Source organism: Monodon monoceros, unplaced genomic scaffold (assembly GCF_005190385.1).
Source record: "Monodon monoceros isolate NGI ecotype Baffin Bay Population unplaced genomic scaffold, NGI_Narwhal_1 Super_Scaffold_15, whole genome shotgun sequence".
Lineage (NCBI taxonomy): Eukaryota > Metazoa > Chordata > Mammalia > Artiodactyla > Monodontidae > Monodon > Monodon monoceros.
The window spans coordinates 77,622,496-77,641,974 of NW_021703771.1; positions in this window are offsets into that span (position 1 = coordinate 77,622,496).

Genomic DNA, 19,479 nt, shown 5'->3' on the forward strand with positions numbered 1-19,479 from the left:
ACACAAAAGTCAATAAGTATCCTTGTTCTGAATCATACGTTCCTTCCCATGTTTAGACTCCAGCTTTGTTTAGACTTCTCTACTCAATTAGAGACCCACATGCTCTTGACTGTTTAAAAATCATGCCATCTGTAGGGAGATAATTAATTGTCAGTTTTGGTTACTGGCTCTGTATTGGTGGATGACTTCTGTGGATGTGGCTTAATGAGAAGACTCCAAGATATTTTAGATGGTGTAGAAGCAAATTTTACAAGTGATGAAAACATATACATAGGCACATTGAATTATATCAAGTAGAGGCAGCACAGACATAATGGTTAAGAATATAGACTCTGGAACCTACTTCTTTGAGTTTGAATCCTTATACTACCAGACTAGCTGTGTATCTTTGAATAACTTACTTAAACTCTCTGTGTCACAGTCTCCTTATCTACACCCTGTTTTCATTGGCATTCATGTTCTCTTTGTTTACTCCACAGGCCCCTTGAATAGGTACTATGTCAGTTTCAGCCAATAAATTTTGAATGAATGAAAGGATGGATGGATAAATGAACAAAAGAAAACTCTAAGCATTAGTTTCACCTGGGCCACCCCATTACAAAATGTTTAAATTGGTTGAGTTTGACAGTCCTTCTAGTATATTATGACATGATCAAGGTTTATACATTAATGTTGGAAATTAACAGCATTGTAAAATTATTTCAATACATTTTTTCTTCTAGTTTTATTGAGATATAGTTGACAAACAGCATTATACAAGTTTAAGGTATACAGCGTAATGATTTGAATTATATACATCATGAGATGATTGCCACAATGTTTAGGGACCATCCAACATCTCAGGTAGATACAAAATAAAAAGTATATTTTCCTTGTGATGAGATAAACATTTTTTGAAGAAACTTTCAGAACTTTTTCCCCTAAGTTTGAGTCTGCCCTTGTAATGTACAGCTAATTCTCAATGAGGTTATAGAGCCGAGACACACACCCCCAAGGGAAATCTGCTTTGGCTTTTTCTTTCCATTTACAATTAAAAGCAGTTTTCACTGAGTAAGCTGCCCCAGTAATGCCAATTTTTAAGCCTCTCCTTTCTTTGTTCTTTCTGGTAGGCAAGAGGCACTGCTTTAATAAATGTGAACCGTATCTGGTGGCTGATTAGCTCATTTGGTTAGAGCATGGTGCTAATAAATGTGAAAAAAGATGCACTCCTGTAGGATTTAAATTAAGAAGGCTGGGGGGGGGGGATTAAAGAATCTTTGTGGTTCTTCTGTCCCTGCAGGTTACAAACTTGGTAGGAGATTTTGACTTTGGACACCCCACTGTCCTACCCTGATGGGAAGGACCAACTAATTGTAAGAATGAGTTCCTCTTACACAATAGAATATGGCTCTATCCAGTTAGCCTTGGGACCTCTACTCCCAGGAATGGGAACACTCTGATGTTAGGAAGGTCCAGAGAGCATGATCAGAGGTGTCGTCGCTCTGGTTTGGCCCCCTTTCCCCGTCCTCTCTCACATTGCTTCTAGGTGTGCTTCTTTTCCATGGATTTGCATGGGGCTATAAATAGACATTTGAAAATACCTCTCAGGAAGACTCAGGTACTTCTAGAAACCCTGTATTTCTAGAGTAATAGCTGCAGAGAGCACTAGAAGTTTCATAGAAAAGTAAGTCTTCAGGATTCTTAAGCAACTGTTCCAAGAATCAGAACAAGGGCTGATTGGAATCAGCATCTGGAAACATAAGGGATTTTTTGTTTTGTTTTGTTTTCTTAATCTAACTTAAACCTCTTCTTATTCAGCATTCTCTCAGGCATGGAGAAGAGAATCCAGGCCTCTCTCAGGAAGGTCACTCTGGTAAGGGAAACACTACATGTAGTTGAGGATCAAGAAAACCAAGAGTTAAGGAGTCATGGTCAAGGGCTTGTGGGTTACCTGTCTGTGGTAAGGCCCTAGCCCAAAGCAGAGGTAGCAGCAGGAAACAAGGCTGAGACATAGTGAATTTGGGTGGAATTACTAAGTTAGGTCAGGAAGGGTAGAGACAGAGAGAGTTAGAGGATTCTGGGATGAATTTCAAGGGCTGGAGGGAGAAAAGGGCAGTCCTCCAGCAAGAGGCTATACCCAAAGATCTTAAATATCTGTGTGCCCATCTGGCCCACCTCTGTACTTAGTACAGGGCTTTCCAATATTATCAAGCATATTCCTTTTTAATTCTGAGAACTAATCTATAAGATTGAGAAAAACTAATATTTTCCAAATATGTTAGCAGGAAGTGGAATATGTGAAATTCTGTTGAATCTGGTCTTTCAACTATGACTTAATACAGCAATGAGAATGCCAAGCATACAAATGCACCCTATGGTATGCTTTAACAGGCTGATCAATAGGTCAGCATAGAATTCAGATACACTCTGCTAGTCAACTGTAAACCAGAGCATATCTGCTGCTGTTTAACATGGGCGATACACACACAAGGTTTGAGGTATGGGAGCATTTCAGATACACCTCACTGTGTTCTTTAGCATCCTCCTTGAGCTCCCATGAAGCCAGGGAGGTTCACCAGGAGACCAGGGGAAAATAATATAATAATTTTCAAAACTATAATAATTTTTAAAGCAGTCACCAAAGAGTAGGAAGCAGAGTGCAATGGTTACAATGGAAAGGCTCCACTAACCGACAAGCTATGTGGCCTTGGGAAGATACTTAACCTCTCAACACCTCAGGTACAACAAAAGTACAATGGGAATAAGACAACATCTCCTTCAGAGAGTGGCTGTGGGGATTAAATGAGATAAGACATGTCAAGTGCTTAGCACAGTGCTTTGCACTTAGTAAATTCTCAGTAAACATTACTGTTATTCAGAGTTGCGGATCATTGGAGCACTGAATATGATATATATGTGCATATATACACACATATATGAGCAATTTAATATATATGTATTAACCATATATAAGCAACTTAAAATTTGTAATGTTTACAAAATAGCATATAATATAATAGAGGAAGATGGAGAGGAAGAAATAAATGTTTCTTCTGAGAACTTCTAATACCTGTACCTTCAAAAAGAGAGAAGTTGAAGACTGTGATTTTGGTCCTAATCAGAACAAAAATATCCTGAGGTCTGTGGAAATAAAAATATACATACATTTTAAACTAAGCAGATTAGCTTGTTTCTATATTTTCTCTAACTTTCAAGAGATTTTTGTGAGACATGTTGAAGTGAAGAGGAAAGCAGAAGATTTTCTAAGTAACCCAAATAGTGAGGGTTTTGTAATTTCTTCAAACTCTGAAAAAGAAATATGATATATCATTAAAACTTTCCATCTATCAAGAACTACTATTTTTCAGGAAAAAAGAATAAGTAAACTGTATTTATATTAGTCAATTAAAAATAGAAAAAAATAGTTGAAATATCTAACCTTTCTTTTTGAAGTATTTCATTTTTGCAGCATATATTGGAATCATGGAAGGTATTTCCTGTTTCAGGAGGTTCTTACTGCAGAAGATTATTGCAACAAGTTTTCTTCTTTTGAGAGCACTTGCTTTTCTTGCATTGATGCTTGTAGTTGAATATTAGCATGTTTTAGAAGTTTTTATTTATGATTTTTTAAACATTTTTATTTTGAAATAATTATAGATTCACATGAAGTTGCATATATAGTAGAGGAAGGTCTAATTTCCCACTCTCTCCCAATACTTAAATAGTAAAACAAAAACAATAGTTTTATTTGTAGTGAAACTTTCCTAGAGAAATCTCAGAATGCCTCCCATCTGCACACATATGGGCATTCACACACACACACACACACACACACACAGAACAGCTATTTCACCTAAGAGCTTCAGCCTGGAGACAACTTCAATCAATAGCAGCCTACTTGCCAGAAGGGAAAGAGGCTGGGAAGCCTCTAAGAGTGACGGGAGTCCTGCCTGAAACCAGGTCAAGCCCAGGAGGCTTGACACAAATGGAAGAATCATCTGGAGTTGCAACCAAGACCCCTGCATCAAAGCCTCCACTATCAATGACCAGACAAAACAACCTGACAGATTGGAAGAACATTTATATGATACATTGATTTTTATCCATTATCCCTTTTCAGTCTCACAGAGAAAAAGGCATAATACTAAGCACTTATAGCTCTTAAGAGGTTTGGTCCTTAAATTTCATCAGAACGAAAGTACACATACAGTACTCCCCAGTCTACTTGTTTTATGTCTGTACTATCTTAAATACAGGTACTCTGTGAGGAGGAAATATTTTTCAGGTCATGTCATGCTTTTGAAAGCGTAATGCATTAATAAAAGTAATCAAGCTATGGCTGGCTTGAGGGAATGGGGTGACACAGCACAGATCATAGGTATGCTTCCTGACACTTCTTCCGCCAGGGGCCTTGCCAGGCATCACTCATCAAGTATGGCATCATTTCCCATTGAGTCAAGGCACCACTTTCACATGGGGCTTCAGGCAGCCACTACCAGCTGGTTATACTTGGCATTAGAAATGCCACATTAGACACAGTTGATTCACTTCGTTGTACAGCAGAAACTAACACAACATTGTAAAGCAACTATACTCCAATTTAAAAAAAAAGGGTATTCACTGATAGCTTCTATTTGTCAGGCACAGATTGAGGGGCTGGAAATACAACAAACAAGCAGCCACTGACGGTGCCTTCACAAAGCTGATACTTTTAGTGGGAGAAAATTAAGGAAGAAGTGAAATTTGTGGCCCTGAACCAAGACGGCAGAGTAGAAGGACGTGCTCTCACTCCCTCTTGTGAGAACACCAGAATCACAACTAGCTGCTGGACAATCATCGACAGGAAGACACTGGAACTCACCAAAAAAGATACCCCACATCCAAAGACATAGGAGAAGCCACAATGAGACAGTAGGAGGGGTGCAATCACAGCAAAATCAAATCCCATAACTGCTGGGTGGGTGACTCACAGACTGGAGAACACTTATACCACAGAAGTCCACCCACTGGAGTGAAGGTTCTGAGTCCCACGTCAGGCTTCCCAACCTGGGGGTCTGGCAACGGGAGGAGGAATTCCTAGAGAATCAGACTTTGAAGCCTAGTGGAATTTAATTGCAGGACTTTGACAGGACTGGGGGAAAGAGGGACTCCACCCTTAGAGGGTACACACTAAGTAGTGTATGCATCAGGACCCAGTTGAAGGGCCTCCTGCAGAGGCAGGGCGAGGCTTTGGCTCACCGTGGGGATGAGGACACTGGCAGCCAAAGTTCTGGGAAGTACTCCTTGGCGTGAGCCCTCCCATAGTCTGCCATTAGCCCCACCAAATAGCCCAGGTAGGCTCCAGTGTTGGGTTGCCTAAGGCCAAACAAGCAACAGGGAGGGAACCCAGCCCCACCCATCAACAGACAAGCAGATTAAAGTTTTACTGAGCTCTGCTCACCAGAGCAACAGTCAGCTCTACCCACCACCAGTCCCCTCATCAGGAAACTTGCACAAGCCTCTTAGATAGCCTCATCCACCAGAGGGCAGACAGCAGAAGCAAGAAAAACTACAATCCTGCAGCCTGTGGAACAAAAACCACATTCACAGAAAGATAGACAAGATGAAAAGGCAGAGGGCTATGTACCAGATGAAGGAACAAGATAAAACACCAGAATAACAACTAAATGAAGTGGAGATAGGCAACCTTCCAGAAAAATAATTCAAAATAATGATAGTGAAGATGATCCAAGACCTCGGAAAAAGAATGGAGGCAGAGATCGAGAAGATGCAAGAAATCTTTAACAAAGATCTAGGCGAATTAAAGAACAAACAAACAGAAATGAGCAACAATATAACTGAAATGAAAAATACACTAGAAGGAATCAATAGCAGAATAACTGAGGCAGAAGAACAGATAAGTGACCTGGAAGACAGAGTGGTGGAATTCACTGCTGCAGAATAAAATAAAGAAAAAAGAATGAAAAGAAATGAAGACAGCCTGAGAGACCTCTGGGACAACATTAAACACAACAACATTCACATTATAGGGGTCCCAGAATGAGAAAAGAGAAAGGACCCGAGAAAATATTTGAAGAGATTATAGTCAAAAACTTCCCTAACATAGGAAAGGAAATAGCCACCCAAGTCCAGGAAGTGCAGAGAGTCCCATACAGGATAATCCCAAGGAGAAACATGCCAAGACACAGTAATCAAATTGGCAAAAATTAAAGACAAAGAAAAATGATTGAAAGCAGCAAGGGAAAAATGACAAATAACATACAAGGGAACTCGCATTAGGTTAACAGCTGATTTCTCAGCAGAAACTCTACAAGCTGGAAGGGAGTGGCATGATATACTTAAAGTGATGAAAGGGAAGAACCTACAAACAAGATTACTCTAGCCAGCAAGGATCTCATTCAGATTCTGTGGAGAAATCAAAAGCTTTACAGACAAGCAAAAGCTAAGAGAATTCAGCACCACCAAATCAGCACTACAACAAATGCTAAAGGAACTTCTCTAAGTGGGAAACACAAGAGAAGAAAAGGACTTACAAAAACAAACCCAAAACAATTAAGAAAATGGTCATAGGAACATACATATCGATAATTACCTTAAATGGGAATGGATTAAATGTTCCAACCAAAAGACACAGGCTTGCTAAATGGATACAGAAACAAGACCCATATATATGCTGTCTACAAGAGACCCACTTCAGACCTAGGGACACATACAGACTGAAACTGAGGGAATGGAAAAAGGTAGTCCATTCAAATGGAAATCAAAAGAAAGCTGGAGTAGCAATTCTCATAGCAGACAAAATAGACTTTAAAATAAAGAATGTTACAAGAGGCAAGGAAGGACACTACATAATGATCAAGGGATCAATCCAAGAAGAAGATATAATAATTATAAATATATATGCACCCAACATAGGAACACCTCAATATATAAGGCAACTGCTAACAGCTATAAAAGAGGAAATCGACAGTAACGCAATAATAGTGGGGGACTTTAAAACCTCACTTACACCAAAGGACAGATCATCCAAACTGAAAATAAGTAAGGAAACAGAAGCTTTAAATGACACAATAGACCAGATAGATTTAATTGATATTTATAGCACATACCATCCAAAAAGAGCAGATTACACTTTCTTCTCAAGTGCGTACAGAACATTCTCCAGGATAGATCACATTTGGGTCACAAATCAAGCCTCAGTAAATTCAAGAAAACTGAAATCATATCAAGCATCTCTTCTGACCACAAAGCTATGTGATTAGGAATCAATTACAGGAATAAAACATAAAAAACACAAACACATGGAGGCTAAGCAATACGTTACTAAATAGCCAAGAGCTCACTGAAGAAATCAAAGAGGAAATCAAAAAATACCTAGAGACAGATGACAATGAAAGCACGACGATCCAAAACCTATGGGATGCAGCAAAAGCAGTTCTAAGGGGGAAGTCTATAGCAATACAATCCTAACTTAAGAAACAAGAAACATCTCAAATAAACAATCTAACCTTACACAGAAAGGAAGTAGAGAAAGAAGAACAAACAAAACCCAAAATTAGCAGAAGAAAAGAAATCATAAAAGTCAGAGCAGAAATAAATGAAACAGAAACAAAGAAAACAATAGCAAACATCAATAAAACTAAAAGGTGGTTCTTTGAGAAGATAAACAAAATTGATAAACCATTAGCCAGACTCATCAAGAAAAAGAGGGAGAGGACTCAAATCAATAAAATTAGAAATGAAAAAGGAGACGTTACAACAGACACTGCAGAAATACAAAGCATCCTAAGAGACTACTAGAAGCAACTCTATGCCAATAAAATGGAAAATCTGGAAGAAATGGACAAATTCTTAGAAAGGTATAACCTTCCAAGACTGAACCAGGAAGAAATAGAAAATATGAACAGACCAAGTGCAAGTAATGAAATTGAAACTGTGTTTAAAAATCTTCCAACAAACAAAAGTCCAGGACCAGGTGGCTTCACAGGTGAATTCTATCAAACATTTAGAGAAGAGATAACAGCTATCCTTCTTAAACTCTTCCAAAAAACTGTGGAGGAAGGAACACTCCCAAACTCATTCTATGAGGCCACCATCACCCTGATACCAAAACCAGACAAAGATACTACAAAAAAAAGAAAATTACAGACCAAAATCACTGATGAATATAGATGCAAAAATCCTCAACAAAATACTAGCAAACAGAATCCAACAACACATTAAAAGGATCATACACCATGATCAAGTGGGATTTATCACAGGGATGCAAGGAAACTTCAATATATGCAAATCAATCAATGTGATACACCATATTAACAAATTGAAGAATAAAACATATGACCATCTCAATAGATGCAGAAAAAGCTTTTGACAAAATTCAGCACCCATTTATGATAAAAAAAAACTCTCCAGAAAGTGGGCACAGAGGGAACCTACCTCAACATAATAAAGGCCATATACGACAAACCACAGCCAACATCATTCTCAATGGTGAAAAACTGGAAGCATTTCCTCTAAGATCAGGAACAAGACAAGGATGTCCACTCTCACCACTATTATTCAACATAGTTTTGGAAGTCCTAGCCCTGGCAATCAGAGAAGAAAAAGAAATAAAAAGAATACAAATTGGAAAAGAAGAAGTAAAACTGTCACTGTTTGCAGATGACATGATACTATACATAGAGAATCCTAAAGATGCCACCAGGAAACTATTAGAGCTAATCAATGAATTTGGTAAAGCTGAAGGCTACAAAATTAATGCACAGAAACCTCTTGCATTCCTATACACTAATGATAAAAAATCTGAAAGAGAAATTAAGGAAACACTCCCATTTACCATTGCAACAAAAAGAATAAAATACCTAGGAATAAACCTACCTAGGGAGACAAAAGACCTGTATGCAGAAAACTATAAGACACTGATGAAAAAAATTAAAGATGATACCAACAGATGGCGAGATATACCATGTTCTTGGATTGAAAGAATCAATATTGTGAAAATGACTGTACTACCCAAAGCAATCTACAGATTCAATGCCATCCCTATCAAATTACCAATGGCATTTTTTATGGAACTAGAATAAAAAATCTTAAAATTTGTAGGAGACACAAAAGACCCCAAATAGCCACAGCAGACTTGAGGGAAAAAATCAGAGCAGGAGGAATCAGACTCCCTTACTTCAGACTATACTACAAAGCTACAGTAATCAAGACAATATGGTACTGGCTTAAAAACAGAAACATAGATCAATGGAAGAAGATAGAAAGCCCAGAGATAAACCCACCCACCTATGGTCAACTAATCTATGACAAAGGAGGCACAGATATACAAAGGAGAAAAGACAGTCTCTTCAATAAGTGGTGCTGGGAAAACTGGACAGCTACATGTAAAAGAATGAAATTAGAACACTCCCTAACACCATACACAAAAATAAACCCAAAATGGATTAGAGACCTAAATGTAAGACCAGCCACTATAAAACTCTTAGAGGAAAACATAGAAAGAACACTCTTTGACATAAATCACAGCAAGATCTTTTTTTGATCCACCACCTAGAGTAATGGAAATAAAAACAAAAATAAACAAATGGGACCCAATGAAACTTCAAAGCTTTTGTACAGTAAAGGAAACCATAAACAAGATGAAGAGACAACCCTCAGAATGGGAGAAAATATTTGCAAACGAATCAACGGACAAATCTCCAAAATATATAAACAGCTCATGCAGCTTAATATTAAAAAAACAAACAACCCAATACAAAAATGGGCAGAAGACCTAAATAAACATTTCTCCAAAGAAGACATACAGATGGTCAAGAAGCCCATGAAAAGCTGCTCAACATCACTAATTATCAGAGAAGTGCAAATCAAAACTACAATGAGGTACCGCCTCACACTAGTTAGAATGGGCATCATCAAAAATTCTACAAACAACAAATGCTGAAGAGGCTGTGGAGAAAAGGGAACCCTCTTGCACTGTTGGTGGGAATGTAAATTAATACAGCTATTATGGAGAACAGTATGGAGGTTCCTTAAAAAACTAAAAATAGAATTACCATATGACCCAGCAATCCCACTACTGTGCATATACCCAGAGAAAACCATAATTCAAAAAGACACATACACCCCAATGTTCATTGCAGCACTATTTACAATAGCCAGCTCATGGAAGCAACCTAAATGCCCATCGATAGACGAATGGATAAAGGTGTGGTACATACATACAATGGAATATTACTCCTCCATAAAAAGGAACAAAATTGAGTCACTTTTTGAGATGTGGACGGATCTAGAGACTGTCATACAGAGTGAAGTAAGTCAGAAAGAGAAAAACAAATATCTTATATTAAGGCATATTTGTGGATTCTAGAAAAAAGGTACAGATGAACCCGTTTGCAGGGCAGCAATTGAGGCACAGATGTAGAGAACAAACATATGGACACCAAGGGGGGAACGTCGTGGGGGGGGGAGGGGGATGTGATGAATTGGGTGATTGGGATGGACATGTATACACTGATTTGTATAAAATTGATGGCTAATAAGAACCTGCTGTATAAAAAAATAAATAAAATAAAATTCAAAACTTAAAAAAAAAAAAAAAGAAAGAAATGCCACATTAGAACCTAATGTGGAGTTATTGGTGATCAGGGATTAGGGAAGTTTCCCCCAGAGAGTCAGATTTGAACGCAGTTTGATAGAATTGAAGGAAGATTGGACAAGAGAGAAGAGTCAAACATTCCATGGGTAAATTACAATTTTATTAATAATCTTAGAATATTTGTTCATAGATATAGCCCTAGCACCTAACAGCATGTGTCATATAGTTGATACTCAATGCATTTTCTGCTAAATTAATGGATGAATGTTTTTTTTGTTTTTCCTTTTTTAGCCATCAAAGAATGATAACAGAGAGAGAAGCCTGCTGGCTCTTTGAAGCAGATTTTCATAGGAGAGTAGCCCCTTCAGGGGTAAGGTATAGCATGAGTTTGGTTCATAGCTCTATATGTCCAGAAATATAATTCTATAGTTTGCAGTTTTTAGTGTCCTTGTTCTCCCAGTCAGAAAACTTTGGAATCTTTTTGTTTTTCTTCCTCCCTTACATAATCAATCAGATACTAGATCTTCCTTCACAATATTTCTTATTTTCATCATTTCAAATTTAGTACATGTGCACTGAAATTGTATCACATAATGTCTTAATTGCTACATTAGCTTCTTAAATTTTCAATGGGCTTGATTTTCTCTTTGCTTAAAAGTATTCTGTGTTCTATCAAAAGATGAACACTATAAAAACAAATTTGTTTTCTTTTATTATTACAAAAGAATTTTAGGTATTGTAGAAATTTTTAAATAAATAATTCTGTAAAAGGAAAACAATAAAAATCATTCTTTATCCCATCAAACAGAAATGATTAATGTTAGCATGTTGATTTATATTCTAATAGCACTTTTCTTTGCTAATATAATGTTTTTATTTCACAATAATGTGTCCATATTCTGCATGTTTCTTTTAACATGCTTTACCCTACTTAAAATATTTTAAATATTTTTCCATAATATTTTGTTCAGTAACATTATTTCTGAATGGTATTTTATCTCATGGATAGTGAGTAACTTATTAACCATTCCCTTGCTGATTTTGTGCAATTAGAAATACTAAAATAAATACTGTTGTCATAATATTACAGTGAGTAAATTATTCAAAGAGTTCCTCAGAATAATTCCTAAAAAATGAAAACATTTAAGTTTTTCAATATATATTGCCATGTTGCCTGGCAGAGAAATCATATCAACTTAAAGTCTCACTAGAAAAATGTAAACAACTGGCAATTCAGTAGATAAATTAAACAACAGATTAGATACAACTGAAGAAAGAATTGGCAAACATAAGATGGCAATTACCCAGAATACAGAACACAAGGAAAACTATAGAAAATATTGAAGGGGGGTTAAAGGATATGGAAGATAGAATTAAAAGTTTATAATCTATCTAATAAGAGTTTATAAGGAGACAATAATGAAAATTTGGGAGGGATAATATTCAAAGATATAGTGCAGAAAATTTTCCAGAATCAATGAAAGATAAGACTCATTAGATTAAAACATCACAATAACTCCTGAACAGGATAAATAAAAATAAATCTCAAAACAGGTGAAAGAAAAATTATTAAAAATAACTAGAGATAACGGAATTCACTTCCAGTGGAATAGAAAATAGAATAACTGTAGACTTGTCAACAGAACAATGTAGGTTAAAAAAAGTGGAATCATATACTTAAAGTTTTGAGGGAAATTGGATTCTATACTAGCAAAACTATTATTCAAATGTTATTTTTTTCAGACAAAAAGTGAGAGATTTTACTGCCTGAAGTTCTTCACCAAAAGTAAAGAAACAATGACTAAAGAGTAGTATTCCAGAAAAAACATATTGAACTTAGAAAATTGGTATGCATGTGGTTAAATATAAACAAATATTGAGTGACTAAAACAGTAATCATGATAATGCTTACCTTTGGGAGTTGAAAAGCAGGATAGAACTAAAATACCAGATAATAACATTTTAAAAGGGAGAAAGAATATTTGCAATTAAACCTTTCAGAAGGATAGTAGATATATTGCTTAAATTAAACTTTGTTAATTCAATTTAACAGATTAAAACTTTCAGCATAACTCCTACAGTAAATGAGACAGATAGTAACTTAGAAACTAAAGGGGAAAAGAATACAAATAAAACAAGATGAGTCCTATAAGTTAAAGCTTTTCATATTTTCGGACCAAACCAATGGTTTTCTTTTTCTTTTTTTGTTTTTAATGTTTTCTTTTTCTCTAGAAAACAGATGATAGCATACATACATACATGCATACATACATACCCAAGCTATAAAAGATTTTCATTACAAGATGGTAGTAAAGAAAACACTGAAAATTAAGTGGATAAATAAACTTTCATTTATTCATGAAATGAAATACTATACATGATTAAAATAAATAAAGTATATCTGCATATATAAACATAGCTAAATACCCAGAATACTGAGTGAAAAAGTAAGTTGTAAAGAAAAGCTAGCATATGACACTATTTTTGTAAAATTTTCAGACAGAATAGTACTGTATCCTATGTAAGCTACACAAAAGGTAAAGTACAGACTATGAGAGAGAATGCATTTTCCAACTTCAGAATATAAGCAGAGTAATTCAACAGAGATTTAGCTACATAAAACACTTTATTTCTTTAAACAATATCAATTTGAAGGAAACATGGTACTATTTATTAAATCTGGTTTGTTAGATCCACGGATGTCTTATTATTTTCTGTATCTTGCTGTGCATTTGAATCAATTCAGAGTTAAAAGTAACATTTAAAAGGAAGGCTTTTCATATCCAAATTACACAAATTAGATAAATGTTTTTAAACAGGTTTCTTTAAACAGCTTGCTGCTCAAAAACTACTTAGCCAAAACTTACACGTCAAAAGCAAAAGACATCCTTTTTAAAGTAGTTTGGCTAAAGATTGAACACTTCTTTCGATGATACTCCAATTGTTCAAAAACAATTTTAGAATCCATCTTTTGTAATTTCTTAAAGCACTCTGTTGTGATGAGTTACCATGAAAACAATATTATTTTATGTTCAGATCTCGTGTATTACTTCATGAGTACTTATTCATCCAATCACTATTTTTGAGGTGTACTTTATGGTCACGCACTGTACACACATGCGGCACTCAATGCTGAGCACCACGTGGTCCCTGCCCTCATGGGGGCCTATAGCCTAGACATCTCCAAATAACATTAGACTCTTCTGAACATGAAATTCATTTTAAAAGCCATCGGGGGATGGTGTAGTTTCACGTATGAGGGAAGGAAAAAAAAGATATAAAACATGAAATAGTCCAAAAGTCCAAAAATAATAGGAAAGAATTTTCGAGGTATAGAAAGATAGTAAGAGTAGAATGAAACAAAAATAAACAAAAACTATGATGTGAAAGGCTTGGGATTCAGAAAGTAACATGGAGAGAGGCAGAGCAGAGAGAAAGACATGCGGAAGATTATAATACAGAAAAACAGTAAGTGGTAGTGCTAACTGAGGCTCAGGGCAGAATGAGACAAAATGTAAATGCTTTCAAAGGCCATCTCTAAGAAACTTGGCAGGAAGAACGAGAAAGACCAAAAAGCTCTCTACCATGATAGCTTTCGAATTCCACCTCAATGAAACAGCAGATATATAACCCAGTAACTGTAAATGCCATTTTTGTACTATATCCAGTCTTCTAATTCCAATTAAGTATGCTGAATTCTTTGACATATGCAGAGCTCAAAAGGACAAATTTCCAACACGCTCATAAAAGAATTCATTAGAACTTATCTTTTGGACCTGGCTGCAAGAAACCCTGACTGCCTGGCACGTGATGGAGTGTCCTTCATAAGGAAGACAACCATTTTTAATTTGGTGTTTGGGAGTCTGTTCCAAAAGAAGATGGAAATCGCCTCCTGAAAGCTTCAGTTAAAACAGTGTAACGAATGTTACAGCAGATCTCAAATATTGTAATTTGTCACATGTTTATCCTCCAAAGAAATCTGCAGTAAAATCCCAGAGTGTGTGCAACAGAAATACAGAGCACAGAGCACTGCTCTAGAGCACACAGAGCAGTGATTAAGAGTGTTGGGCTCCCCACTCAGACAGATCTGGGCTTAAATCCTGCCTGGGCAGTTTAGCAGGGGTGCGGCTCTGAGCTGACTTTCCACTCTGAGCTTCAGTGTCCCCATCTGTTAAATATGGCAAACACCACCTACTTGTACAGATTTGTTTTGGGGAAAAAAGAGGTTGGATAGGTAAACTACTTGGCACTGTCCAACTAGAGTCAGCACTGTCACTACTTGCAGGGGTCTCGTTAACAGCAGGCGTGGTGGTGTAGCAATGCTACATAGGCAGGAATGATCACCGTCACCATTACCCCAAAAGCTTAACTTGGCTCCAACAGTCCGGCTGCATGCAGATCGTTTCCACAGGGAACGCTTCCCTGACCGTCAGCATGCATCTGGCCCCTCTGTCACAGCTCCCCTCTAAGCTTTATTTGATATTTGCATTTAGCTCTTGTTGCCTCCTCTCTATGGCTAAGCACCCTTGCACTTAGCTCCTAGAGCTGAGGCTGACAAAATTATGCTGCAAGAGGAGCTTTCAGGAAGGCATTGAATTATAGATTACTGAAAGGAATGATAATTATTAACAATGATTGAATTTATAATTGGATCCAAAAACCTTGGGCATCTGTTTCTGCAACAGGGACATGCCCAGCAGTGGAAACAAGGGCACCCTCTCCTTCGTATTTGAATTAAGTTATAGCTAAGTCATTCATTGTGCTCTGGAAGGTGGATATCTCTGGTTTTATCCAGTATGTGTTTATCTCACAGAAAGCAGTTTTATTTCCCTAATGAAAAGAGAATTGTTGGGAGAACGAACTGGAGCATGTAGCAAAGAGACCATTTGAGAAAGACAGAAAGAGAATGGGAACTTATTCATTCATCCAGATGCCAGCTATCTGCACACCTACAGCTGAACCTTATATTTTATGTCACAGTTGTATTCCTTAAAATAAGGTGGCAATTTACTGTTACTACAGCAACTGTGAGAAAGAACAGGGTGTAGGATATACTGTGAAGGCAAAAATGTCTGATTGTGACCATAGGTTACACAGGGAGTAAACAACAGCCATGAATCATCTAAGCAGAGTAAGTACATACCTTCCTTACCACCCACCCCTTACTTCCTAGTTGCCTGAATTTTATCAATTGGAGTGAAAATCTGAATACTAAATGCTATACTGTGATAAAGAAATCACTCAATACTAAGTGAAAATGCAGCAAGTCGATGCTGTTTTGTGGAGGATCTCAACCCTGGTTGCAATTAGAACTAACCCAGTGTGCTTCTGAAAAACGCTCTATATCTGAGGTTCGCCCCCAAAGTTTCTGACCCATGTGATTCCAGGGTGTCTTGAAAGTTGAGAACCATGGTCTTAATTCTTCTTATGATAAACGATTAATTAGTGTCAATGAACTGATTCATGAGGAAATATATACTTTTCTCAGTGGGTTATAAAAAGAAATGTTCCTGTTTTAATATATTAATGTTCTAGGTAACAAGGAAAAACAGATTATACACTCCCTAATCAAGAGAGACAGAGAACTTTAAAAGACAAATTTCACCTCCAAAAGTCTTTTTTGGGTTTATAAAGGAGTGTCTAGAAGTGAGGGAGAGGGTTGGAGTTGTCATATTAGAACCACCCACATAGATTTTTCAAAATGCAAATTTGTAGTATTGTCCTCTTCCCCAAAAGGCCAAATCAAAAGTTTCTGGCAGACCCAGCATGTATATGATTCCAGCATGTATATGCTGAACACATGTATATGATTCCAAACCCCAGCCATTCCACTAGCTCTAGCTCCACCTGTGCTCCTGGCCCCTGACTGGGGTCTTGTGTAGATCTTCTCTAGGATTCTGCAGTCCTCGTGTAAGATGAGAGAAACCAGGTGGTTGCTGCCACCCTAGCAGACAGCCTGTGCCCCGTGCCATTTGTTCTCAGACTCAACACACTTCTCATCTCACTGGGACCCTGGGGTGGCTAGCCCTACCATACTTGCAACCCTTGGATTCTTGACTGGACGTCCAGAGGGCTGTTGGTCCCTGAAATTTCAGAAATGCTGGGTCTAAGCTAAGGAAACACTGTTTAATATAAATTTGTCATTTGCACCAAAAAATATTAAATTCTTAGATGGATTATGAGGCAACGGGATGATTCACAAATTGAACTTTGCTCTTGCCATTGAGTGGAGTTTAAGAGAATTCTAAGTCATTCTTATGGTAGGTTTATCTGTAAGAAGAGATAAAGCCTGGTCTTTCATACCCTCTGCAGACCTCCTGAGATCCTATTTCCTAAATTTTTGTCAGGCTCTTCAACTTTTCTGTGGAAGAGTGTGTGATGTCTTTCCTATACTAAAAATTGCTGTCGACTGATTGGCCATTTGCCTATGAAGAAGAGAGCCTGTTTTCTTCATCATTAGCAACACGTGTATTTTTCTAATTCCTATTTGAGTGTTCACAGAGATGAGCTGAATATGTGCAAGCATATCTTTAACAAAATGTCTCCCAAACTCTCCCTTGGTCAAGTTCTTATGTAATCAGCTAGGGAAATATGATGTCTATGTTAGGTTTTTAATCTATCAACACGCTATAGCTTTATTTGATGAAAGACTGTTCCATGCTGGGTTACCAATAAAATATGAATTATAGGTAATCATCTCTGCAGAGTTAAGTTCTTTATATTTAAAAATATGAATCCTACTTTAGGGAAAGCTTCAATTTTCAAAGAGGAGTCTTTTCTGAGTACTCTTGAAACTACAGTTATTCTCAAATGCCTTAGAGAAAGCAAACAGCTGTTGGATCTTATGCAGAATTCTGGGTTCAAAAATCAGTGCTTAGACTTTGCATTTTAGCTCAGCAGGGCCACCCAAGTGACATTTCCGGGGAATAGAATCAACTTCCAGTTAATTAGCAAACTTCCACCACAAATGGAAATATTCAATTGAATATTTATAAGAAATAAAAAATTGAAGGTATATTGAAAAGAAAATGGCATTTTATTGTTGAAAGGCCTAATGCTTCAAGCTAACAGTTTAAACTAAAAATCAGGATGTTGTTGGGTGGGGAGAGTAATGAACATTTTATGAGTCACTGAGCAATCATGTTTGTTATTATTGAAGGAAAAAAGAAAAGGAAACAATGCCCAGAGCACAGTGTTCACTTCGATTTCCAATGACAGAGACAGTCATGGCGTTTGGTGGCAGAGTGGAAAGAGTGCTGATCCAGGGGTCAGGAAACCTGAGTTTGGCCACTGTCCCCTTGGCCTGGGTTTCCTCTTCTGTAAAATGAGAAAGAAGGCTCCAGGTGTCTGGTCACATGCCAAGCCTCTTCCTCAAAGTTTCTGTAGGTTGGGAGATCCCCTCTAAGCGTCCTGGGATTAGATCTCACAGGGGCAGCATTTGGCTCAGGTAAAACTAATGAAGGGGTCAAAACACCAAAGAGCTAGCAGTGCTGAGCACAGGGAAGGAAAGCAGGGAGGGTTGCTGGAAATGGTGAAAACAGACATCGTATTCAGAGAGGCAGTGGGGAGCACCACTGAGCCTGAGCCACCAAAAATACAGATGTTTTTATTGCACATTTCTGAAAGAGAGATATACTTACCATAGTTTGAAGGTCTCTGCCATGATTCAAGGGTCCCCACAGGCAACTGGGGCTCTGATTTTCCTTTTCAACCAGAGCATCTCTGCTCAGTTTTATTTTTCAATTAATTTATTTTTTAACATCTTTATTGAAGTATAATTGCTTTACAATGGTGTGTTAGTTTCTGCTGTATAACAAAATGAATTAGTTATACATATACATATATCCCCCCACATCTCCTCCCTCTTGACTCTCCCTCCCACCCTCCCTATCCCACCCCTCTAGGTGGGCACAAAGCATCGAGATGATTTCCCTGTGCCATGTGGCTTCTTCCCCCTAGCTATCTATTTGGTAGTGTATATATGTCCATGCCACTCTCTCACTTCGTCCCAGCTTACCCTTCTCCCTCCCGTGTCCTCAAGTCCATTCTCTATGTCTGCATCTTTACTCCTGTCCTGCCACTAGACATTTTTTTTTTATTCCATATATATGTGTTAGCATACAGTATTTGTTTTTCTCTTTCTGACTTACTTCACTCTGTATGACAGTCTCTAGGTCCATCCACCTCACTACAAATAACTCAATTTTGTTTCTTTTTATGGCTGAGTAATATTCCATTGTATATATGTGCCACATTTTCTTTACCCATTCTTCTGTTTATGGACACTTAGGTAGCTTCCATGTCCTGGCTATTGTATATAGAGCTTCAATGAACACTGTGGTACATGACTCTTTTTGAATTATGGTTTTCTCAGGGTATATGCCTAGTAGTGGGGTTGCTGGGTCACATGGTAGTTCTAATTTTTGTTTTTTGAGGAAGCTTCATACTGTTCTCCATAGTGGCTGTTTCACTTTACATTCCCACCAACAGTGCAAGAGGGTTCCCTTTTCTCCACACCCTCTCCAGCATTTATTATTTGTAGATTTTTTGATGATGGCCATTCTGACTGCTGTGAGGTGATACCTCATTGTAGTTTTGATTTACATTTCTCTAATGATTAGTGATGTTGAGCATCCTTTCATGTGTTTGTTGACCATCTGTATATGGAGAAATGTCTATTTCTGTGGAGAAATGTCTGTTTAGGTCTATTTAGGTCTTCTGCCCATTTTTTGATTGGGTCAATCAAAAAATTTGATTGGGTTGTTTGCTTTTTTTGATATTGAGTTGCATGAGCTGTTTGTATATTTTGGAGATTAATCCTTTGTCCATTGATTTGTTTGCAAATATTTTCTCCCATTCTGAGGGATGTCTTTTCATCTTGTTTATGGTTTCCTTTGCTGTGC